Below are 26,692 nucleotides of genomic sequence, written 5' to 3'. Positions count from 1 at the left end.
TTTAGATTGCATTCGGATCCCTTTTAGAAAGATAAACTCACATAAATTAATAAATCAAACAAATGTAAATTAACACATTACGTTTTAATTTAATGTATAGAATACCTTATGGATGGACTCAATAAAAATCGTCCTATAGTTTATCATATTTAGAAAAGGACACTCTTGGACGCAATTTTTCTTCCAATCAACCTATTGCTATTATATCTTCTTTGAATGATCCTAAGAAATACGTAGGTGAATTTCATTATGTTCTTACTTATATTTTTAGAGTAATTTAGTTCAAATTTTTTAAGAAAATGACTTACACAATTTCATATCCTATATATAAAAATAGTAGAAATATAAATACAAAGAGAAACAAAAAAAAGCTTAAGCTATGAGACCTAAGCATATTAACATAAATCATAATGTTCTCCCAGCTTACTCGCCTAACTGGAATTTTATATGGTTTCTCCCTACTATTTCTAGAATAAAAATCTTCATATGGAAAATCTGTACAAAAGCCCTCACGGTGAGAGATAGAATAGGCAAATATATTGACAATAACACCAATTGCCCGAATTGTATGAACATCGAAACTATTGAACATGCTCTTTTAAACTGTGCTATGGCAAAAAATGTTTGGTTTACTTTCAATATAATATCTGAAAACATTACATCAATCTCAGATTGGATATTCTCGTGGCAAGACTATAACCAAGTTTGTTACACTAATGAAGATATTTATTTTGTTAGCATCCTCTAGATTATTTAGAAAGTGAGATGCGATCACTGTTTTCAACATGAGATAAATGATCTTGATAAGATCATCCGAATGATCAAAGTATTTCCTAAAACCAAGAAAAAGATTGAGAAAATCAACCAAGAGTCTCCAGGATAATGGCAACCACCTTCTGTACCTTTCATAAAAATAAATGTTGATGCATCCTTCACTAATGTAACATTCAATTCGGGAATTAGTTTAATTGCACATAATGCAGATTTTATATATATTCACGTTCTTATCTTGTTTGATTTTTAATGCAACTGACTATCTACGATCACGTTTGAACTAAAATGTTTTACGTTTGATTTTGATTGTAATTTAGTTGTTAAATTTTATTGAAGTAAATAATCAAGCTAGGTAACTAATTTAATATATTAAAATATGTAAATGTTATGCAAGAAAATAATTTTATTTCAGAGAGGAGATGATTAGAAAAATATTGTGTCAATCAATAGATTAGGTTTACCAAGAAATTAAATTACAAAAAAATTTGTTATATATCATTTCACGTACGAAGAATGAGAATATAGTGAGATGGGTTTTACACTATTTTTCCATGGACTCGAACTATAATTGCTTAATATTTGTGGTGGATATATATGAGAAGTGGTTTTCTCTTTTTTAATTCAATGTTGTTTTTTTTTGTTTAACTTTCCTTACATTAATTAGAATAAACGTTATTACAATATTTATCAACTAAAATACACGGAACATCTTTCCACTTTTTGCTTCTATTCTTCTTTCTTGCCCATTTTGCTAACTTGACTGCTTGCGAGTTGATTTCTCTTCTGATGTATTTGAATTGATCTGTTTTGAATGCTCTTCTGGTTTCTCTAATTCTTCGGATATGGAACAGCGATTGCCAATGCACCGTATGCCTTTTATTATGGATATGCTTGATGAGGTTCATGTTGTCGCTCTCTATAATTATTAACTTGTAATTCTGTTCTTCCCATTCCATGCCATGTAAGATAGCCATAGCTTCACTTTGTTCATTATTTCTCGCCCTTGAGGATTTCACTTGAGCTTCTATAAATTTGGATTCTGCATTATGTGCGATTAAGCTAATTCCAGTATTGGATGTTACATTAATAAAGGATGCATCAACATTTATCTTAATGAAAGGGTTTGTTGGCGGTTGCCATTTTCCATGGGGTCTTTGTTTATTTTCCTCCGGTTGTTTGTTGGATTTTGGAAATGTTTTGATCATTCTAATGATTTTATTAAGATCATTTATCTCATGCTGGAAACAGTGGTCACATCTCACTTTCCATAATATCCAAAGAATGCTCACAAAATGAATATCATCACTAGTGTAACATTGTTGGGTATTGTCTTGCCACGAGAAGATCCAATCTGAAATTGATGTGATGTTCTCAGATATAATATTAAAATTAAACCAAACATTTTTTACGATTTCACAGTGTAACAGTGCATGCTCAATGGTTTCAATATTCATGCAATTTGGGCAAGTGATGTTATTGTCAATGTATTTTCCTATTCTCTCCCTCACCGGGAGAGCTTTAGTACTGATTTTCCAAATAAATATTTTTATTCGCGGAATAGTTGGAAGAGACCACATGAAAATCCAATTAGGCGAATTAGGAGTGTGGGTGATATTGTTAGTGTTCAGATGTTTGTACATAGATTTAACTGTGAAGTTTCCTGATTTAGTTAGCCTCCATTTGAGTTGGTCTTTACCTTCGCTATTCACAGGGATAGCCTTGATCAGATTTTGAGTCGGAACATCAAAATTGGCGTGGAGAACCTCATTATTCCAGTTGTTATCCGTAATAAGTTGGGCCACCTTTGTCAGACTAGAATGATTATTGTCTGAAACAGCTCCATTAAATTCAGGGATCCAATTATAATCCCAAATGTTGATATCCTTACCGAAATGCACTTCCCATGTGGCAAGATCATCAATGAGATTGTAGTGCTTTCTGATCGTTTTCCAACTCCAAGAATGATGAGGTTTCGTTGGACCAGGCTTAACGGTGTGAGGGAAGTATTTAGCTTTGAGAAGTTTAGCCCACAGAGCATCTGATTCAGTTTTGAGCCTCCATGCAAGTTTAGAGAGCAAGGCTGTGTTGTCCAGCTTTGGCAAGTGGATCCCTAGGCCTCTGAGATTCTTTCACAGGCAGATATATGACCAGGCTTTGGTGCATATACCTTTCGACTTACCCCACCAGAAAGCCCTTTGAATGGACTTGATGCAACTCCTTTGGGGGATAGCGAAGCACTGCATCTGGTATCGGGGTACGGCTGCAGCAATGGCCAAGATGACCACTGTGCGTCCAACTTGGGAGAGAAAGGAGTGATTCCATTTATTGAACTTATTCTTGATGTGATCGAGGATATCATTGAAAACATTGGTTTTTTGACCTCCAATAAATAGTTGAGCACCCAGGTATTTCTCAAAAGTGGAAGCATATTTGACTTTGAGGGTTCACATGATAAGGCGTTTAAATTTAGGATGAGAGTTCTTGGAGTAAAAGATATTGGATTTGGTATAGTTAATCATTTGCCCTGAGGTCTCACAAAATTCTTTGAGGATATTCTTAAGATTGTGAATGTTATCGAGAGTGTTCCGGTCGAAAATAATGCAGTCGCCGGAGAAGAGAAAATGGGAAATCTCAATATCAGAGTTGTTAGTAGGAAATCCCAAGAATCTGTAGTACTATTATCCGACATCAGCTTACGGCTAAGGCCTTCCATGGAAATCGTGAAGAGAAAAGGGTAGAGAGAACCAAATTAGGAGGTTTCACTTCACAGAGATTGAACAAGCCACTTACATAGATTTGATATGTCCACGTTTTGTGATCTCTCCCCCTATTTCCTTAGTTGTCACTATTCTTGGGGTTGACATCAATAATTGATTTAGTTTTCGTATATGTAGATTTGATTTAGTTTTCGTATATGTAGATTTGATTAACTTTTCATGAAACTGACGTTTTATCAGTCTTATCACAGAAAGAGGAAGTAACAGGTTTTCAGACTTAATAAGCTTTCATATATGAATCATATAATGGATTAGAATGAGGAAGTTTTTATCGGAAAAAGATTCTGGAGATAGAATTGCCCATTGTAAAACAAGATGAAGATATTGATGAGAATGTTGAAACTTCAGGTTCCGAAGATAACTGAGAATAGTGGAGATTGAATTGAATGAACAGTTTGAAAGTTCTTTAGTTTGAAGGGATAGATTATAAGATTCCAGTGTTACAGGAAGAGAATTTTTTACTGGAAATGAATTAGAACAAAAATAGAAGAATTTAGTAAAGAAATAGAAGTCTACCCATTGAATTATGACGATAAATCTCAAGATTGAGCTCCAAGAATTCATCAGTGTCCGAGTTTGAAGAATTAGACGAATTAGAGTCATTGTTGGAGCATGAAGACTTCATAGAGCAACTAAAAATGGAGGTAAAGAAGATTTAATTAATAAGACTTCCAATTATCTTAGAACAATATGAGTCCCTAAATTAAGATGGTTGAAGATTTTAAACCATGGAAGATCGACGAGAAGTACTTCCACAAAGGTATCGACCAGATGCGCCCGAAAAGGTTGCACGCCCAAGCGGAAGTATCAAGTAGTAACCGGTAAAACCGGAGTCGATCCAAGGATAGGAAGGTGATTCAGATAACGAAGGAGTCTCGTTCGCCGGTCGAAGTATCACTAGCTAACTTAGACTAAAAAGGAAGAGGAACAAAGGTAAATGGCGGGTTTTGATCAATAAGCAATAAGAGATTAAAGCAAGTAAAACTAAAATAAATTAACAAAGTAAAACAAGCGAGAGAGATTCGAGAGAAGAGTCGAAGGAAACAAGAGTCGGGAAACGGTAAGACTCGATTCGGGCAAGAGTTGATTGAGACGGGTACTTTTGATCCACAAGATCGATGATGAAAAATACTAAGTATCTATTCGCATGGAAATGTAATTAACTTCACCCACATTGACAATCCTAAGCGTCATGTGTCTAACTAAGCATAATCCATCAAACGTCACTAAGGATCGACTATCAAACTTACACAGACTATCTAATGAATTGAAAATGAACAAGTATGACACTAATAAGTATAATACGTCAAACTAAGTATAATCGATCAAAGGTTAGTAAATATCGATTATCAAACTAAGTACGCATTATCAAACTTTGTATCAATAGATGATTAAGATCAAGGCTTCTAGTTTATAAAACTAGACGAAGTCAATTAAACTCACATGTAAACAAATAATAAGTCATTCATCACATTCAAATCATGCTTCAAGAGTATTCGAATACAAGAGTAATGTGTCGAAGTCCGGGAATCCATGATGATAAATCTACAACTATGTATGGTACGATCCAATGTTCCAAAGTATAATCAATGTTCGACTCCTAAGGTGATGTCTATAAGCACTACGTATATCCGGAGATCATACTTAGTCAAACAAACATCATAATCGGTTAATCCCGAGTCAACGAAAGTGTTTTCTAGTCGCCTAACTATGTGAAGTGCATGACACGACACATGAAATTATGACTTAGACTATGATCGATATCGAATACTTCGTTTCGTCTATTAACTATGCGAAGTGCTTGACAAGACACATGAAAATATGATCAAAACGATAATCGAAACAAATGAACATCAATTTATAATCAAAACATCAAATCATATTAAACATAATCACGAATTCATCACATTTCATCTCATATAATCGACACACTAAAGTTAGCTAAATATGGTGATTGAATAAGAAATGGAAAGGAAATGGTGAGAGAATCCCCCTTTTTTGATGTGGTTCGAGGCTAAGATCGTCGGAAAATATGAGTCTTTAGTTGCAGCAGATCTCCCCTTAGCAATTTTCTGGGTTCCCCATAGCGACCATCATCATCTTCTTCATTTAGAACACAACCTCCATTAAAGCTAACCCTAGCTTTCTCTCTCTTGAAATTTCTTGTCCAAAATCAAATCAAACCACATGGCTAGCTAGCCAAGGACATGGGGAGTAGAAGCCCTAAGGTTTCCGGCCAAGAAGGTGGCTGGAAACCATAAGAAAATTCAACCCAAGAGACAAGAAATCCGGCCAAGAAACATGGAGGTTCCGGCCACATAGGTGCTGTCCCGACCGTGTGCATCCATCCCGAGCTGCTGCCGTGTTGTGCGCGCATCCCTAGTGCCATCCCGAGCGAGACCCATACAATCCGAGCTTGTTGCCGGCGTGAAGCTGTTGTCCCGAGCAGATCTGCTACTGTCCCAAGCAGCTCCAACTGCAGCCGCGTCCCTGGTCGCTTCCCGAGCAGCTGCTAGTGCTGCAGCCCGAGCTGCTGCTCGGCCGGCCTAGTGTGCTGGCCGGCCTATGCTTTGGCCAGATCCTCCTTCTTCTCTCTTGTCTTTCTCATCAAACCCTCAAGCTCTTGAACCAAAAACCCTAAAGTTTCTAGCCTCCTTCTCCTCTCTCTCTTCCTTCTTGGTTCCTTGGTTTTCAAAGTAGAAAATGATGAATAGTAGAATACACTACTAAAACCCTAGGGTCCATTGACTTAGTCAATTCATTTAGACTTTGTTGACTTGGATCCGTAAAGAGAGAGTGCTCATAAAATCTTCCTTGTCATTCTTCTTTGGGCTCTTGGGCTTTGATTTAGAAACCAAGAGGGTGCCTCCATCCTTGCTCTACATCTTCAAATTCTCACAAAGGACTAAAATACCTTCGGGCTTCCTTCTTTAATAACTTCCTCGTCCGAACTCGGAATTGACTTTCGGTTTCACCGTCGGACTCGTCATTGACTCTACTTGTAATTTGATTTTCTTGAAGTCATTTTCTCTCATTTTGGGCACATGAAATGATAGTGATAATTCGCTCCTTTTATTTTAAATTTCATGCTTAACTCCAAAATAAGTACCTAACATCAAAAACACATAAAATATTATTGATAACACTCAAAAAGGACTAATTAGTCTAAGTTAGACTCTCCAAATGTGATATTTTCATGTCACATCACACCTACACAAATTTTATAAGATTTACAAAGAAAGGATGCGAAAATTTGATATTGTCAATTTTCAAAAGAATTACACTTCAATTATTCTCTTTATTACTGTCTATACCCATAATTTTCGTATACCTCATTATTCATTTAGTGTTGAATTGACGATCGACAGTGTTAATTCACTTGTACACTTTGATCATTATCTAGGCTTTAGTAAATAAATTTTTCTTCATCATCTTTCTCTTGTTGTAAGTTTTTTTGCACTATTTCTTATTTTTCTTTGATGATGTGGGTTTGGGTTTCGTTAGTATCATTTGAGTATTACACTATTGTGACTTCGTATTTATATTATAGAGGTTGATTTAAGCTCTCCTGCATAAGTATCATATTCAACCATACTCCAGGTGCCTTATGGGCGGGCTAAGGACATTTGATTTTAGAAATCCCCAATCTCACTTGGTCAAAAACCTCTCACCCACCACCTTAAACCATCACCCTATCCACCTCTCTTTCTCATTCCTCCCCACATTTTATTTTTCCTTTGTTTTGTTAGCTTTTCTATTTCTTAATTTTTTTTTGTTGAGAGTTCTATTTCTTAATTTGCAAATGACAATCTACCCAGACACGAGAATTAACATTTAAGTTGTCTCCATCATCAAAGTGTGTAATGGTTATGTAGAAATTGGTAATTACATTGGAATAAAATCTAGAGATAAACTTCTTGCAGTCTTATTAGCAACATGAACTTGACGACAATGTTCGTGTTCAATAAATTTTTTCGTGTTGGAGGCACGGGCTATAGCTAGTATATCAAAAAAGAAACATAAAATGCTTGTGGCTAAGTCGTACCCAAGTTCTCACGGTCGGAGAAGCATGTCAACCCACAATTGAACCACTGAGCTAATGCTTCCTTGTGTTTCTCAAGTACATCATAATGTATATATATTCTTCATATACCTATGCAAAATACAAAAATATTACTAATATTTTTCTTTTTCGGGATGATCCAGGGGTGCGGCCGCACCCCCTCGCACCCCCATGGATCCGCCCCTGGTTGCCATCTCTATAAATCAGATCCTGGTCAAATGTGAAGCAAATAACAAACTAACATGTCAAATGGGTGTCTCACCATAACTAGCTCAAGGAAAAACAAAGTATAAACCTGAACTCGGATTAACTGTTAGAAATAATAAACTTGATCATTGGTACATGAATATGTGTGGTTCATGGCTTTAATTATATTCATGCATTTTGGAATTCATGTATTATCTAGTACATGTATTTAGGTTTGAAGTATTCATGCATTAAGTAATTTAGATAGTCATATTTTAGATTATAAATACCTATGTAATTCTCATTTGTAAGCATCCAAACAAGTGTGATTTATCTAATATATTCAAGGGATCGAGAAAGTATTTCTGAGTGTCTTCAAATAATTCTAACAAAGTGGTATCTAGAGCCATAAGATTCTGAGAGGAATGGCAAATGGTAGTAGTATGTTTTCATTTCAATTTCCTCGTCTTGGTAAGGAGAATTTTGACAATTGGGCAATTCGTATGAAGGCTTTGCTCGGATCACAAGATGCTTGGGAAATTGTAGACAAAGGCTATGTTGAGCCTGAGAATGAAGATACTCTGAATCCTAATCAAAAGGAGGCCTTGTTAAAGATAAGGAAGAAGGACCAACAAGCACTCACTCTCTTACATCAATGTTTGGATGATATGATGTTTGAGAAAGTTGCAAATGCAAGCACCTCAAAAGAAGCGTGGGAGATTCTTCAAAATTCTCACAAAGGTGTGGATAAGGTGAAGAATATTCGTCTTCAAACCCTTAGGGGTGAATTTGAAGCACTTCATATGAAACAATCCGAATTAATTTGAGATTATTTTACAAGAGTGTTGACTATTGTGAACCAAATGAAACGAAATGGTGAAGATGTTAGCGATGTTCGAGTGATTGAAAAAATTCTTCGATCGTTGGAGTCAAAATTTGAGCATATTGTTGTGGCTATTGAAGAATCCAAAGATTTGGATACCATGACTATTGATGAACTTATGAGTTCGTTACAAGCTCACGAAGAAAGATTGAATAGAGGAAAAACTGAAGCAACTGAGAAAGTATTATATTCGAGGATTTTTCCAAATGACAAAGTGGATCAAAATTCATGGAGTCAAAGAGGCCGCGGTTATGGACAAACTCGAGGTCGAAGTCGTGGAAGAGCTCGTGGGTATGGTAGAGGAGAATTCTCCTTTAATCTCCAAGGAGGACGTGGAAGAGGAAGAAGAAATTTTGAAAACAGTGAAAGAGGATATGACAAGTCACAAGTGGAGTGTTACAATTGTCATAAGTATGGACATTATTCTTTTGAATGTCAAAATGAAGAGGCTAACCTTGCTGAAGAAGAAAAGGAAGATGAGGAACCGGTGTTATTAATGGCACTCAAAGAGGAAAACCATGATGAAGGTCATACTTGGTATCTTGATAATGGGGCAAGCAATCATATGTGTGGAGATAAAGGAAAATTTGTAGAGCTTCACGAGAAGGCAACTGGTAATATCACCTTTGGTGATTCATCCAAAATTCTGATCAAAGGTAAAGGATCAATTCTCGTTCGCCTGAAAAATGGAAATCAAAAAATTATATCTGATGTCTATTATGTGCCAAACTTGAAGAGTAATATTCTTAGCTTGGGCCAATTCTTGGAACTTGGATATGAAATCAACATGAAAGATCGTACTCTTTTCTTGAGAGATCAGGATGGAATTTTACTTGCAAAGGTTGGGATGTCTCATAATAGGATGTTTACTTTGACTCTCCAAAATGATGTTCCTTTGTGCTTAAAGACTTGCGCCAAGGAATTTTCATGGTTGTGGCATTTAAGATTCAGACATTTGTACTTTGGAGGATTGAAGTTATTAACAGAAAAAAATATGGTTTATGGACTTCCTCTCATAGATCATCCAGAGGAACTTTGTGAAGGGTGTCTCTACGGAAAGCAATCAAGAAAGAGTTTTCCAAAAGAGGCAACAAGAACTATGGTGCCATTGGAACTTATTCATTCTGATATTTGTGGACCTATCGATCCACCTTCATTCAGTAAGAATCGGTATTTCATACTTTTCATTGATGATTATAGTCGAAAAACGTGGGTTTATTTTTTAAAGCAAAAATCTGAGGCTTTCAAAGCTTTCCAAAAGTTCAAGGCACTTGTGGAAAAACAAAGTGGTTATAATATAAGGGCCTTGAGAACTGACAGAGGAGGTGAGTTTTTATCAAATGAATTTAACTCATTTTGTGAAAAAAATGGGATTCGTCGTCCGCTAACTGTTCCAAGGACACCACAGCAAAATGGTGTCGTGGAAAGGAAAAACAGGTCAATTCTAAATATTGCTAGAAGCATGTTGAAATCTAAATGTATGCCAAAAGAATTTTGGGCGGAAGCTGTTGCTTGTGCAGTTTATTTGTCAAATAGAAGTCCAACAAAGAGTGTAAAGAATGTGACACCCCAAGAAGCATGGAGTGGCATAAAACCAACTGTTTCACACTTACGGGTGTTTGGTTGCATTGCATATGCCCATGTTCCCGACCAGGAAAGGTCAAAATTGGACTATAAAAGTGAAAGGTATGTGTTTGTTGGTTATGATGCAAATTCTAAAGGTTATAAGCTTTATAATCCATCTACAAGAAAACTTGTTTTAAGTAGGGATGTTGAATTTGATGAACAAAAAATGTGGGAATGGAATATCAATGAGGGTGAAAACTATGATTTTTTCCCTATTTTTCAATCTCCACAAGAAGAAGTTAATACTCCTCCATCAACACCAAGTCCAAATTCAGCAAATCAAGTAGCTTCTTCATCTGAAGCAAATTCAAGTGAGAGGGCACCACGTTTTCGAAATCTCGAAGATATATATGGATCAACTGAGGTAATCAAGAACTTTGATTTTTTCTGTTTATTCTCTGATATAGAACCTGTTAATTTTGAAGAAGCTTGTCTGGAGAAAAGATGGAGAGATGCAATGGATGATGAAATCAAAGCTATCCAGAAAAATGAGACATGGGAGCTTACATCTCTCCCTAGAGGAAAGCAAGCAATTGGAGTTAAATGGGTTTATAAAATAAAGAGAAATGTCGAAGGAGAGGTTGAAAAATACAAGGCAATATTGGTGGTAAAAGGTTATAGTCAACGTGCCAGACTCGACTACGATGAAGTGTTTGCTCCAGTTGCTCGATTAGAGACCACCAGACTATTTATATCAATCGCTGCTCAAAATAAATGGAAAATTTATCAGATGGATGTAAAGTCAGCTTTTCTTAATGGATTTCTTGAGGAAGAAGTCTACGTCAAACAACCAAATGGTTATGTTGTCAAGGGAAATGATGATAAAGTGCTTCGATTGAAGAGAGCTCTTTATGGCTTGAAGCAAGCACCAAGAGCATGAAATCAAAGAATCGACAAATATTTTCTTGATTCTGGTTTTAATAAATGTCCTCATGAATATTCCCTTTATGTTAAATCTTATAAAAATGGTGATGTGATGTTTGTGTGCTTGTATGTAGATGATCTCATCTTCACAGGAAATAATGAAGTGAGATTTAAGGAGTTCAAAGGGAAAATGGCTCAAGAATTTGAGATGACAGACATTGGACTTATGAACTTTTATCTTGGAATTCAGGTGAAGCAAACCAATGAAGGAATTTTTATCTCTCAAGAACATTATGCAAAAGAAATTCTCAAAAGGTTTCAAATGGAGGATTGCCAACCCGTAAGCAATCCTATGGAATGTGGAGTTAAAGTTTCAAAATTTGATGGTGAAGAGAAGGTAGATCAAACTTTGTTCAAGGGGTTGGTTGGAAGTCTTAGATATTTGACATGCACTAGGCCTGATATTCTTTATACTGTTGGAGTAATTAGTCGCTTCATGGAGGTGCCAACAATGACTCATTGGAGAATTGCAAAAAAGGATACTTCGTTATATTAAAGGTACACTAGAATATGGATTATTGTATTCGTACTCTAACGACTTTAAATTAGTGGGTTATTGTGATAGCGATTGGGCTGGTGATTTTGATGATCGAAAGAGTACAACTGGGTTTGTTTTCTTTATTGGGAATACTGCTTTTACATGGAGTTCGAAGAAACAACCTATTGTGACCTTATCAACATGTGAAGCTGAATATGTGGCAGCAACTTCTTGTGCTTGTCATGCTATATGGTTGAGGAAAATTCATAACACTCTATTACTTGTTCAAAAAGAAGCTACTGACATTTATGTTGACAACAAATCAGCACTTGCATTGGCTAAAAATCCAGTGTTTCATGGTAGAAGCAAACACATAGATACAAGGTATCACTTCCTTGGAGAGTGCACCATAAAAAAGGAGGTGGAACTAAAATTTGTGAAGTCGCAGGATCAGATTGCAGACATTTTTACCAAACCACTCAAGGGAGATGTTTTCAAGCACTTAAGAGCATTACTTGGAGTTATGAAGAATCAAGTTTAAAGGAGGGTGTTAGAAATAATAAACTTGATCATTGGTACATGAATATGTGTGGTTCATGGCTTTAATTATATTCATGCATTTTGGAATTCATGTATTATCTAGTACATGTATTTAGGTTTGAAGTATTCATGCATTAAGTAATTTAGATAGTCATATTTTAGATTATAAATACCTATGTAATTCTCATTTGTAAGCATCCAAACAAGTGTGATTTATCTAATATATTCAAGGGATCGAGAAAGTATTTCTGAGTGTCTTCAAATAATTCTAACATTAACCATAACTAGCTTCATCTTCGCCACGTTAACAGCTTAGATTACAAGGCCACATAAAACCTAGCTACCTGTAAAAAGAAGAAAAAGAAACTAGTCATCCATGTTTAGCTATACTCGTCTCTGTCTTTTGTCCTTCAACAATAAACACTTGAAATTTAAAACATTTTCAGAATCAAGCTTAAGTCTCAATCATCAACTTAGTTATAACAACACAAATATATAGTAAGATTGTTATATCTAACAACCACATATATTCATAGATTTGATCTAGCTACTTTTGAAACGTAGGTTTCAACTCTTATTACTAAAGTTCAGTCCAACATTAAAGAAAAAAAAAATCTTTCGCCGCATATTTTTATGGCATATTCGGATCTCCCTTTAGTTCTTTAATTGTGCGACGGATTTGGTCTCTGGGGATCTTTAATAGGAGTACTTTTTCCTCTTCGGTTAGTCCCTCATTGCAAATCATCACGCACTGCTTTGCTTTTTTGAGTTCTTTAAGAAGCTCATCTTTTCCGTCTCTCCGACCAGTCCGCAACATTTTGGAGTTCACTTCATCCATCTGCTAATTAGTTAAAATTCTGATGTTATTACAAGGTTAAAATAATAATAATAATCATAACCAAAAAATTTTACCCTATCTTCTGCTTCTTCACTGAGAGATATATTTGCCGTGACCGGTAGTTGTTGGAGTTCGTTTTCTAGACGCTCAATTTCTTCCGGTACATTCATCGCCATTCTTCATTGTGAATTTTTAAGTTAGTATATATATATATACATGTAGAGAGAGAGGGAAAGATATATACTAACATAAAGAAAAGATCTATAAAGAAAACATAAAGAAAAGATAGAAGAGAGACCTGATAGATGGTTTCTGTTGGATGGGTAGAAGAAGAGACACTGGCTCTCTTATATATAGTACAAAGTTTTGAAGTGGGAGGTCCTTTCTTCTCAGAATTTAATACCTAACTAAATTTAAGAAAAGATGGGTTTGAACTTTGAAGTGATTTATTTTTTAATAATTTGAGATATGATTTTAAAACTAACTAATCCAATCTCATGGAATGAAGTTAGCTGTCTATTCTTGGAATGAAGATATGATTTTGAAGTTAACTTATTTGTTAATAAAATTTTCAGTGGTCCTATGATATTGACCTACCATTTGCACCTCTCTCTTTCTCTATAAAAGGGTACTGTACACATTTACAAAAGGATTTTAAATGAAGAAGAGAACCTTCCTTAAGTAAGTTGATGATAGTAATTCTATGTCATGAATGGGATGAGTTCTAAGAAGAGAGTGATGCATATTGCATACACAGGGACGGGTTTATGTTTTTGAGATTTACATCTAGAGAGAGAAAAATGTCAAATTATTATTACCCAAAAGAAGTTAGAGGGAATGAGCGTTGGGCCCAAAATATAAACGCAGTCCAAAGTGTCAGCCACCCACGAGAAATTACCGTGACCCCCTCGATTTTCCATCAAATTTACGGAAGCTGCCATCCAGAAATTTACGGAATTGCCACTCTGAAAAATCACGGGATTCTCCATTCCGCATTTTACTTTCTCTCTTTACTGTTTTACTTTCTCTCTCTAATTCTCTTTTCAGATTTATCTCTCTTTATTTATTTAACCAAATCCTAATTTATCTCCTAATTTAACCAATTTCTAACTAATTTAGATTTTCTCTCTCTCTAATTCCTATTCTCTCTCCAATCTCAACAAATTCCTCTCTTTTCAAAATTTTCTCTTCAATCTAAACAAATATTTCTAGATTGGTTCAAAATTCTTTCTTTTCTTTTCTAGATTTGTTTCTTATCTCAAATTTCGAATTTTTCAAGATTGGTTCAAATTTCGAATTTTTCTCTCTAACTTTCCAGATTTATTAATTTAACCAATTCCTAATTTCTCTCAAATTTTAACCAATTTCTAACTAATTTCGAATTTCTTTCTAACTAATTTCTCTCAATTTTTTTCCAGATTGGTTCTTGTTTACGGAAATTGTTTCATTTACTGGGGATTTCTTGTGTACTAGACACTTTTGTGTTGGGAAATTTTCTGGTTTACCAGAAACTGTTTAATTTACTGGGGATCTCTTGTGTACTAGACACTTTACTGTTGGGAAATTTTCTGGTTTACAGGAAACTGTTTAATTTACTGGGGATTTCTTGTGTACTAAACACTTTTGTGTTGGGAAATTTTTTGGTTTACCGGAAACTGTTTAATTTACGGAAAATTTCCTTGTGTACTAGACACTTTTGTATTGGAAAGTTTCTTGTTTACCGAGAATTTTTTATTTACTGAGAATTTTCTTGTGTACTAGACACTTTTGTACTCGAAATTGACTTGTTCACCGGGAATTGTTTTATTTACTAGGAATTTTGTTGGGTTATGTAATAGACACCGAATTTCTCTCTAGATTTTTCCTATTTTCCCTCTCTCTAGATTTTGTGCCAACGATGAAATCTAGGGTTTTGAAGTGAGATAGTCTTAAATCTTTGATTTCGCAACCTTGATCTGTGTGGTATAGAGTCTTAAATCTTTGATGTAGAAAAAAATTTCTTTCCAAGCCATGAATCCTAGTTTCAGAAGCAAAAAAAATTGGCCATCAATTTCTCTAAATCAAGACTTCCACTGAAGAAAAAAAACTCACCCTTCCTTTTGATTTCAGGAATATTTATCAACAAACAAGAAAAAGAAAAAATCTGGAAAGAGATTGAAAAAAAATGAGATAAAAATTCAAATCTGATGATAAAAAGAGTAGTAGAGAGAAAGTAAAAGTAGAGAGAGGAAATATAAAGAAAAATGAGACTGGGAGAGAATGAGAACGCGATCGGCATAAAGGGTAGAAATGGAATTATATAAACAATGATGAAATTTTTTGCTTTGATCCCAACAAAACTAACAAATAGGACCTGCACCCCATTTTTTTCTAGCTCGGATCCTTCACACATTAGGAGGCCATATCTTGGATCTTTGCCCCATTTTTCCAGGAAGTTATGGGTTGTAGTGTAGCACTGTCTTTACATTATCAGAGAGGGGGGTTTGCATGCATGGTCCAAATGAACTACAACTTCATTATCAAAGTCCTTGTTTGATTATCAATTGCACCGGTTCTATGATCAAATACCACAATCTCAAAAAGTTGGAAGTCAAAATTTGAGACTGGTGACCGTTAGATCATCCCGCATATATTTATTTGGACATGATATCCTATGTCTGATACCTTCAAATCCGTCATGGACACCCGAGTCCATTTAGAGTTCAGGGGTACAAAATCTGAAGGCGGGTTCAGCCTGACCGACCTGGTGAAATCAACAGTCAGGTTCAGGTTTTGAAGTACTACCCGACATTATGTCCGAATCCGATCTGTAATATTTACCCGACATAACCCGCTTAATAATGTCGTCCATTAAATTAATCGATAATACCTACCTTCATCTCTTCACCAGGGATGCGTGCTTGAGCAGGACGCGTCTGGGCCGAGGGCAACAACACGTTTTGGAACGTGCTGTCCTTTGGTCCGAGAGGTACCAAAACATTATCTATGAGCCCAATTGGGCTTACTTGCGACTGGCTCATCGATGGTTGACCAAGTTTGACTTGGGTCTTCCGGTTTGGACTTATGCTCTTAATGGGCCTCGACTCGAGTGGGAGTTTTCCAATCTTCCTCGAATTCCAACTAAATTTATCTGACATTGACCCGGGCCATTCAGGGCCCAAACAGAGTTTTTTCCTTGAATCGATCTTAAAAATCATTAAGGAAGAAACGTAACGTGCCATTAGTCCATATTTTACGAAAATAGACTTAGACGCCCGTTAGGAATAGAGATGTCACAATTTCCCACAAATAGCTATATGGAAGATAGCGAACCTAGAAACGAATCTAGGATACATACTTTATCTTATGAATGTCACATTTTTGTATGTATGTATATGTGAATGCGCAAGTCAGGGTACGTGGCCGAATAATACTTAGAGTATAGGGTCATAGAATCCAATGATGAACCAAACGATGAGATCATGGTTTAAGTGGGAGTAGTTGAAGGATATAGTCCTTCGGTCTGAAAGAGATGTCCTTCTGAAGGAGTGTCCTTCGACCAAGGGGACAATGCGTACAATTTGTCAGTTATGATAACGATGACTTTATCCGGAAGATCATCTAGTTCGGTCCAATTAGGGGCGTAATGCTTAGCTAGAAGCCGCTTACGATCGTCGGATCACTTCGATAATCCGTGACTAACATAGACCGGATCCTACAACGGGTTACACCAAAGAGTGGTAGCTTGATTGGAGAGAGTTGACTCATGGGAGCTTGCCTATAGATGGATATGATCCAGTCTGATAGTGCCAAAAAGATAGAAAGAATTGGGCTCGAAAGAGAAGTCGGAAAAGGTGGAAAACCCACTTATGGAGTGGGGTGTCCAGATCAAACCAAGTAATGGGTTGATCTGAACCGGCCATAGTGTGGGAGTGGGCCAGCAAGGCCAAGCCCATTAATGGACTTAAGTAGCCGACCACACACCATATTAAAGGGAAACCCTAATTTCCTTTAGAAGGGTATTAAGGGAAATTTAGGTGTTTATCTTTTCTGAGACTCTTATTGAAACCTAATTTGAGTGAGATCCTATTAGGGTTTCTCTATATAAGGGTCATTAGAGTTAAGAAAAAGTGTTAGATTTTTCTCAAGAGAAAAAATCATCTCTCTCACAATATACAACTAAGTGGAGAGAGGGGGTTTTAGAGAAAAGGCTCCCAATCTATCTATGGAGTCAAAAGAAGAATGATTCTTCTTCTCAACCTTCAATGAAGTTCTAACGAACAACAAAGAAGGGAGGTCAAGTCACTTACTCGGGTGTCTCAAGTAGAGGAGCTACATATGAAGCTCTCATCTTCGGGATAAAGGAGTTGGAATCTAATTCGAGAAAAGCGAATCCAGGTATTCTCTTTATGTTTCTAGTTCATTATTAGTTCATGCATATGATCCTGGATAACTAGTGTTAATCATATGATGATTGAGATTTCGCTTACAACATTAGTTAGATAATATGTAGTCTTTAAGACGTACAAAATCCTACAGTGGTATCAGAGCCGTTTGCAAGTAACTAGTTTTGACTAGAACGAATTAAATTCATACTTGATTTATTAGACAGATTAGTATAGAGATTCGACACGTTCTTGATTAGTTTGAATTAGGTTTAGACGTAATCAAACGAGTATTTGAAAGAGTTTCAATGTGTAGAATCATTAGATTTTGCGTTTTTTTAAAAGGGTTTTCGAAAACGGATTTAATGAATTAATGATTTTAAAAAACAAGTTTCAAAATCATGACTTTTTGATGAATTTCATCAAAAACAGCAGTTGGGATCGAGTTGGAGAAGAAGAACCCTAGCTGGAACGAAATTTTCAATTTTGAAAATAGAAACTGCCCAACCCGGACCAACCAGGACTCGTCTAGCACGCGTCTGGCCAGACTGAGCATCTCGGACAACTATTTCGGAGACGCGGGAATAGCACACTGGGATAATCCCAGTTCGAGGCGAAGCGAAGGAGGACGGAGTACTAAATCGCAAGGTAGGGGTGATATCTTGTTTTTCTTTTTATATTTTCATCTACATTCATGATAGGATTAGGAGATATGCATGCATCACTATGTGTAGCTGAATAGATGATCATGTTGCATGATTTATAGGGTGATTTCAATGAAGTTTATAACGTTGATTATGCCTATTACAGTATGTTTTGCGATGAAGTTTGTATCGTGGAATATGATTATCGATTGGTTGTTTCGATGATTTTTTCTAGAAAAAGACTCCCGAACTGACAATTTTTAACTGGTCTGTGATAATCGATGTTTTGAAAACATGAAGATTTCGTATGTTGTATGTAATTGGTGAAGTGGACTGAAACAAGTCATGAGGGTCTTGGAAGTTGTAGTGCTCCACTCTCTGGATAGGATTCTCTTTTTAGGTTGGCCCTCGGGGCATAGAGATTTGCTACCTCTGACCGCTCGACTGGCCTGTAAGCCTGTTTAGTTCTTACTCTCGGGGCTCACGGGATGTACACCTCAGACCACCCGACTGGTTTGGTGATTGGGATCCCTCTGCATGTTATGGTATGACTCTTTGTTGTGCCACTTCTGTGTGTGATAAGATAATTGATGTTTTAAAAAGCTTATCTCAGTCGAAGGCGTAACAGGCGACTTTCGAATCTGCTGAGATTGTGGGTGAAGGATGTTTTTATAAGAAAAGAGTACTATTTCTTCTTTTCACATACTAAATAATTTTCCAAAACAAGACTAAATAGTTGCATGCTAGGGTACGGATGAGAATATACTCTCTGTCCTATCACGAATACACTACAAAAAAACGGGCAATAGGGACATACGTTTTTACGTCTGTCCCTAATTTTCTAAAGATAGGGACAATTTTTCACAATCTGTCCCCAACAAAATTACAATAGGGACAAATTTTGGGCATAGCTAGAAGAATGGCGCAAAAGTGCGGCCAAATAAAAAAATGGCGGAAAAAAGTTCCTCTTTCTTTTCCTAAAAAAAATCCCTCTTTTCTTTTTCTTCTTTTAATTTCTTTTCTCTCTCTTCTTCTCTTCTCCTCATCAGCACGAACAGAGAAAATCAGGAACGACCCTCAACACGACCAGAGAAGAGCAATGACCTCAACGCAAAGAAGGAGATTTATCCTCCTACACAATATAGGGTTTGTTTCTTCTTTTGTTCGATTGTTTCTTCAATCTCTCTTTTTCAATCCCTCTCTCTTGGGTGCAGGTTTTTCTTTACCTTCCACTTCTAGGGTTTGCACCACGAGGTATGTGTTCATCCTCTTTTTATTCAAATAAATCAATCAAGATTTTGGAGTAACATGAAACCCCTAATTTTTATTTGCAGAAAACTGTTTCAGTTATGGTGTTGAACAAAGTCAGATTGTTCCACGACTCTTCCCACAGCCAGGTTCTTGTTCTTCTTCATATTCGTCTTCTTCTTCAAACTAAGCTAATAACTGTTTGTTTATGGCATAATTCCTGACTCAATTCTGCATCAATTTTATTCAATGCAAAATCCTTGGTGGACCTTCACCGTCAACAATTTGCAGACCTTGTAATTCTATCATGAACTGTGAAACCATAACAACATCAGACCCATCTTTCACAAGAGTAGTTTTTGGATCATTTTAAGCATGAGCATAATTACGTCTACCCACAGGGGTAATATGAGATGCCAATGTCAACCCACAAGGAAGAATCATAATTTTTCCATTTTCCCCAAATTCATTCCTAGAAAGTGAAATTGAATGTGGGCTTGATTCAGATCGATTCAAATTTGAATTGTTTTTTGTTTACACTAATGGATACCGTAGAGGTCATTGATTCATCTTGTGTTGTCGATAAAATGATGCTTATCTCAATTAGTTACTTTCTCTATACACTCATTTGATTAGTTTATAGTGACTTTCTTAAACCTGATTTACATTTTCTTCACATTAGTCATTAATATGTTGAATTGGGAGAGAGATGAGATATGAATTTGTTCTTAGAGATACAGATTTTGTCTAATGTTTGTTTTTTGTGTGAATACTTTAAAACTTAAAAGAGTCACGATTTACTCTTAATTTGTATCTTCCTTTCTTAATTCTGAAAGAAGAGTTTAACCTTTCTACTTGTTAACAAAGATTTGCTTTTATTTTATAAAATTAATACATGGGGTTTTATGTAGACATAGATGCTAATTTCATTTTCCTTTCTTTGTTGTTATGCAATTTCATGTTCTGGGTTGTTGATCTTCATGCCTAATTTGGGTTTTTGAGGTTAAGGTCTATGTATTTGTAGTTATTTTGTTCAAATATCCAAATTGAGATAAACCCACATTGCCCTTTGTTCCCTCTTCACTTTTTGTTGATCAAAATTTTTGAGATATAGGTTAAAAGCTACCTTCAAAAGAGAGAGATTCCTCACATACTTATATTTAATTTGGATATAATTCAGTATGGTCGGGTGAAACCAAAGTATGTTTGTTATCTTCATGTTTTTTACTATGAATCGATGTTAAGACTGAATTGACCAAGAAATCGATAGAAAATTCTTGCTTTTACTATGAATTGATGGACTTGATTGGGTGGAAGATAGGTTAGATGGAGCTTGGAGGGATCAAAAATGTGAAATGAAGCAAAATATTTTTCTCCATTCTCCACATTCGGGGAACAATTTAGGAACTGTCCGGAGGAAACTCCATTGGAATCATGGAGGCAAGCCATAAAACGTTTGGCAGATGAAAAAGTTGCAGTAAGTTTTGAGATACAGCTGTAATGATTTATTATTTTTGTCAATATTGTTAATGTTGGTAATGAATTATTTTTGTCATTGTTGTTGTTTTTATGACAGGCTAATATAGAAAAAAATAAAGAAAACAGGAAGAAACTAAAAACAAGTCATACTGGTGGATAAAAGAACTTCGCAAAACACGCCATTGAGGTGAGAATCACTATTTATTCTTCTCTATTTCCATATTAACATGATGAATTTCCTGGATAGAGGAAGGTCCGCAAAGAAAGGCACCAACAGGTACTCCCGTATCTCAAAAAGTTTTTATGAAAACTTACACAAAGAAAGAAGGTATCACAGAAGAAGGAAGGGGAAATATGGTAATGATAAAATTAACTTATGCTATCTCTTTTTATATTCGAACTAATCTATAACCCTTAGAGTAATTTCAATATTTGTAGGAAAAAATGAGAGACCTAGTGACCAGAGCTACTCAAGAAGGATTGCATGTATATGAGAACGGATCAAATAGCATATTTGCTAAGGGTATGGGACCTGAACGGATCAAAATTAAGGCACCTCAAAAGCTGTTTGGGGAGAATCATCCAAGGTTGAATCTCGTAAGAGCAATGAAGAGACTTCATCCAAGGTCGAATCTCGTAAGAGCAATGAAGAGATTTCAAACTTGAAGAAAGAACTGGAACAAATGAAAAAAGAACTTAATACAAAAGCGGAATTTGACGAGATGAAGACTTATTTTAGACGGCTTCGCGATGGGGAGGTAAATTCTTAATAGAATTATGATTCAATATGTAGATATCATTTCAACTGATATTAATGACCTATGTAATCGTTTTACAGCTACATGTCTCTACGCCTAGCTGCTCTTTTGAAAGTTCTCGTAACGACCCAAGGTCATCCTCACATTCTCATTAGCATGAGGTAACCTTCTCTCCTTAGTAGTATAATATATATCACACAAATAGTCACACTTCAATCACACTACCTTACTAACATATGGGGCATGAAACCTAACCCCACCATGTGATTTAAGCGTGGGGTTCCATTATATATCTGGTTAGACAATGATATTGTCCACGCAACTTGTTCTAGTGACTTTGACTGATAATGTTATTCATGCCACAATTTCACGTCCCACTTTACCACAACTTTATAATCACAACAATTTAAATTTTATGCAACTGGGCAAGGGGATGTTGCTGCATCGCACCAGGCAAAGGGCTGCAGCTGCTGCTGTGTTAATTTTACTGAATTGGACCATTCTTTCTAGAACTAATGCAGTATTACAGTGACCTGGACACTTCATATGAAATGTTTATGTAAAAGAACTCTCTTCTAAATGTAACGCAAAGACCCGTGAGGGTATGCTCGTTAGATTACTAGAATAGTAAACACAAACTTATTATGAAACTTCCGCTTTTACGAAGATTTCGTGTGTGAATGTTTGCTATTTTAACAATTTTATAGAAGTTTAACATGTTTGTGCATTTGTCGTGTCGTAATTTCGAAAAAGGTGATAAATTAATTGCTTTCGTTGTTTTCTGTTTTTTGTGTCCAGGACACAGGGATAGGATGGAGCTCTGCTGAGATGATGATATACTAATGGTGTTTCTAAGTTTTGCACTACAACATGAAAAACAAGATGGGAGGATGAAGTTAGAGTAGTTTATTTTTAATAGAATTTTAACTTTGTATGGGAGAGTTATTAGTCTTTTATTTTGGTTTGACTTTTTTTTTCGTCCAGGTTTGTGAATCTTTCGGTGATTTCTCAAAACATGTTAATGTGAACATATGCTTTTTAAATTGTTTTAAGGAAAATTTTCTCTTCTGTGTACGCTAATTATTGTGTATAGAACTCCTAACCAAATTTGTAGGGACGAATATTAACTGTATCAGGTACAAGCAATAGAAAATCACCGTCGATCTTATAGGCACGGCTATTATCTGCCTCAAATGCTAGTGAGAGGAAATTCCCGCCAAATTTTTAGGGGCAGATATTAATCGTCCCAAGTGTTAACAAGAAGAAATTCTCGCCAAATTGTCTAGGGACAGATGTATGTTGTCCCTAATAATTGTTGATATAGGGACAGTTACAAACCGTCCCAAAATAGCTTTGGGGACAGATGCTATCCGTCCCTATATCTGTCCCAAATATTATTTGGGCCGCCACTTTCAGGGACAGATTAAAACCGTCACCAATACAATATCAGGGACGGTTTTCCTATTTTTGGGACGGTTTTTAGCCGTTCCTAATGGACCTTTTTTTTTGTAGTGATACTAGAGGGACTTCCTAACTGTTCGACTTCGGTGAAGTTAAAACATATCTAGTTATTATAGGAGTATATATTTATCATGAAGTTAGCTTTTCAATGATTGTGAAGTCGCCTAGTGGGAGAGTGGCTTACCTACCTAGGGATAAGACACTTTCTCGAGGGAATGCTAGTATCGTGGTTAGTGCCGGTATGAGACGGTATTAGCCAGATTACTATAAAATTCTCTGGGTAACTCTCTGATAATTGAGAGGCATACCATGGGTGGATAGTTAAGTCTGTTATTGTATGCTAGTATTAGGATTGAAATATATGTGCATGTTTTACTTACGAAAAGGGTTTTATTGTAGTTTAGTTTTGGGACTCATCTACCAGTTTAACTCGCGTCGGTAAGTTACTGACCCCCTCCAGTTCTTAGTATACATGTTCCTAATAGAATTATCTGCAGCGGCAGGGTTAGCACATGGATTGCAGAGGTTGTGGCGCGGGGCCACTTTGGAGTGTCATTTTTGTTTTTCCCTTTGGGTTTTCTTTATCTTCAAGTTATACTTTTATGCACGGAGAACCATATAACATATATATATATATATCACATAAGTTGTATAAGGATGTATTGATTTGTGCAGGATGAGTTAAGTGAGTTCTAGTGGTTCAGGTTTGAACCAGAGTTTGTTAGAGTATTTCTGTTGCATTTTGGCATATGTTGTGTTTGTGTATGCAAATGTTGGTTTGCATAACTTGTTTTACAGATGCAACCGGTCCGATTTACAGCGGAGACTCTGCCAGATTTTAGTCTCATTTGTGAATTGTCAGGGCGTGTTCGTGCCTATTTATTGGGCACGGGATGTCACATTAAGAAATTACTGAATTTGCTACAATTAATATCTTGAACAAGTTGTGTGTAGTGTCTTGAAGAAGGTTGGCCAACATCCATAGTGTTCAGTTTTTTTTTTTTTGTTGAAAACCATAGTGTTTTGGTTGCTTCAACAAGACTATGACTGCTATTTGCATTTTCAATGGGTATAGTTTTGTTTTATTATTTTTTTCTAAGCTATTAAAGAAATAGTAAGTCATAAAATTGCTATAGCATTAACTACAAATTATTTTTGGAGATTATAGCATTTATAAAAAAAAAATGGATGACCATTTTGTTTTAAGTAGACACTAAACACATGTGAAATACAAAAATAAGTTTTAGAAACTAAATGGAAAAATAATCATCATAATACTTGGTGCCTTGATTCCTAGACCAATGGTTTATTGGGACCATGCATGCAAACACCCTTCTCTAATAGTGTAACCACAGTGCTACACTACACCCCACATCTTCTTTTAGGTAATCATAATTTGACATTTCAGTCTCTCTCTCTCTAGAAGTAAATCTCAAATCATAAGTCCATCCATGTAGATGCATCGCTCTCTTATTGGAACTCATCCCATCCCTGACTAAAAATTACTATCATCAACTTACTTAAGGAAGGTTCTCTTCTTCATTTAAATCCTTTTATGAATGTATACAGGACCCTTTTATATATATATATATATATATACTAGGGTATATCCTGTGCCCTAAGGCACAGACACTTGTATCAATCAAATGTTACGAAATTTATTGTTATATTTTATTGAGAGAGAGAGAGAGAGAGATTTTTATTAGTTATTATTTTTTTTGTTTCTTTTCTCTTAAATTAGTTAGAGTATTATATTATTAAGAGAGAGATTTTAATTTCATTTTTTAACCTTTGAAATTTATTTTGTTTTTTTTCTTAAATTAGTTATTTTATTTCTAAGAGGAAATGATTATTGTTTTTTAAATAGGTAACTTTATTTTGGATACCATCATTTTTTTTGTATTATTTTTTTTTGTTTCCTTTTCCTTAAATTAGTTATTGTTTTGTTGAGAGAGAGAGAGATTTTAATTTATTTTTTTTAACTCTTGAAATTTATTTTGTTTCTTTTTTTTCTTAAATTAGTTATTTTATTTCTAAGAAGTAACTCTGGAAATTTTTTTCATTTATTTCTAAGAGGATACTGATAATATTTTTTAATATTTCTAGGGCACGGACACTTGTATCAATCAAATGTTACGAAATTTATTGTTATATATTATTGAGAGAGAGAGAGAGAGATTTTTATTAGTTATTATTTTTTTTGTTTCTTTTCTCTTAAATTAGTTAGAGTATTATATTATTAAGAGAGAGATTTTAATTTCATTTTTTAACCTTTGAAATTTATTTTGTTTTTTTTTCTTAAATTAGTTATTTTATTTCTAAGAGGAAATGATTATTGTTTTTTAAATAGGTAACTTTATTTTGGATACCATCATTTTTTTTGTATTATTTTTTTTGTTTCCTTTTCCTTAAATTAGTTATTGTTTTATTGAGAGAGAGAGAGAGATTTTAATTTATTTTTTTTAACTCTTGAAATTTATTTTGTTTCTTCTTTTCTTAAATTAGTTATTTTATTTCTAAGAAGTAACTCTGGAAATTTTTTTCATTTATTTCTAAGAGGATACTGATAATATTTTTTAATATTTCTAGGGCACGGACACTTGTATCAATCAAATGTTACGAAATTTATTGTTATATTTTATTGAGAGAGATATTTTTATTAGTTATTATTTTTTTTGTTTATTTTCTCTTAAATTAGTTATTATTCTATTGAAAGAGAGAGATTTTAATTTCTTTTTTTAACCCTTGAAATTTATTTTGTTTCTTTTTTTCTTAAATTAGTTATTTTATTTCTAAGAAGGAAAGGATTATTGTTTTTTAAATAGGTAACTTTATTTCAACGAAGGACTATATGTTAAATTTTGAGAAGGGCTTCTAGACAATATCTCTTATTAAATAAGGATGTTTGTCTCAGTCATCGTTTTCCCTTCTGTTTTATATAATAGATATATATATGTAGAGAGAGAGGCGCAAAGGGTAGGTCAATATCAGAGGTCAAGTTAATTTAGGTTAATTTCTTAAAGAGGGAATGGATGAAAGGCCCAAAACCGGGCCCAAAATAACAGCCCGGTCTAAACTTGGCCAAAAATGTAAACCCAGTCCAAAGGGTCAGAGTCTTACTGGAAAGTACTGTAACACCCTTGTTTTTTCATCAAATTTACAAAAGATGCCACTCATAAATTTACGGAACTGCCACTCTGGAAAATCACGGGATTTTCCACTCCGCATTTTACTTTCTCTCTACTCTTTTACTTTCTCTTTCTAATTCTATTTCTAGATTATTTATTTAACCAATTCCTATTTTCTCTCTAATTTTTAACCAATTTCTAACTAATTTAGAATTTTTCTCTCTCCAATTCCTATTCTCTCTCCAATCTCAACAAAATTCTCTCTCTTTAAAATTCTCTTTCCAATCTCAACAAATATTTCTCTTTAAATTTCTCTCCCCAAAAATTCGAAATTGGTTCAAATTTTTCTTTCTTTTTTTGTCCAGATTTGTTTCTTATCTCTTTACATTTAAATTTTCCTATTTTTTGGTAGTTTTTCATTTAAATTAAAATTTTCCTCATTTCAAATTTTTCTCTCAAACTTTCCAGATTTATTAATTTAACCAATTCCTAATTTCTATCAAATTTTAACCAATTTCTAA

The 26,692-nt window shown here is 35.0% G+C and overlaps 2 long non-coding RNA genes across 4 annotated transcripts; one reads left to right on the top strand and one right to left on the bottom strand.

Annotated features, from left to right (window-relative positions):
* Positions 1-12,690: 12,690 nt before the first annotated feature.
* Positions 12,691-13,410, bottom strand: LOC147544284 (uncharacterized). Its single transcript, XR_015224365.1, has 2 exons — positions 13,164-13,410; positions 12,691-13,089 (listed from the first exon to the last, which is right to left on the bottom strand). It is a non-coding gene; the product is annotated as an uncharacterized LOC147544284 (long non-coding RNA).
* A 5,601-nt stretch (positions 13,411-19,011) lies between these two features.
* Positions 19,012-22,650, top strand: LOC147544283 (uncharacterized). Of its 3 annotated transcripts, none has more exons than XR_015224063.1 (8): positions 19,012-19,243; positions 19,312-19,351; positions 19,432-19,494; positions 20,667-20,785; positions 20,922-21,181; positions 21,263-21,582; positions 21,663-21,743; positions 22,388-22,650. It is a non-coding gene; the product is annotated as an uncharacterized LOC147544283 (long non-coding RNA). The 3 variants fall into 3 exon arrangements; XR_015224061.1 differs by having other exon boundaries at positions 20,667-20,822; XR_015224062.1 differs by having other exon boundaries at positions 20,667-20,842.
* Positions 22,651-26,692: the final 4,042 nt, after the last annotated feature.

This window comes from Eschscholzia californica, unplaced genomic scaffold (assembly GCF_041429995.1).
Source record: "Eschscholzia californica isolate CP2 unplaced genomic scaffold, dmEscCali1.0.p SCAF_4, whole genome shotgun sequence".
NCBI classification, from domain to species: Eukaryota; Viridiplantae; Streptophyta; class Magnoliopsida; order Ranunculales; family Papaveraceae; genus Eschscholzia; species Eschscholzia californica.
The sequence above is the reverse complement of the archived record's forward strand: the minus strand, read 5'-3'. Positions and strand labels throughout refer to the sequence as shown.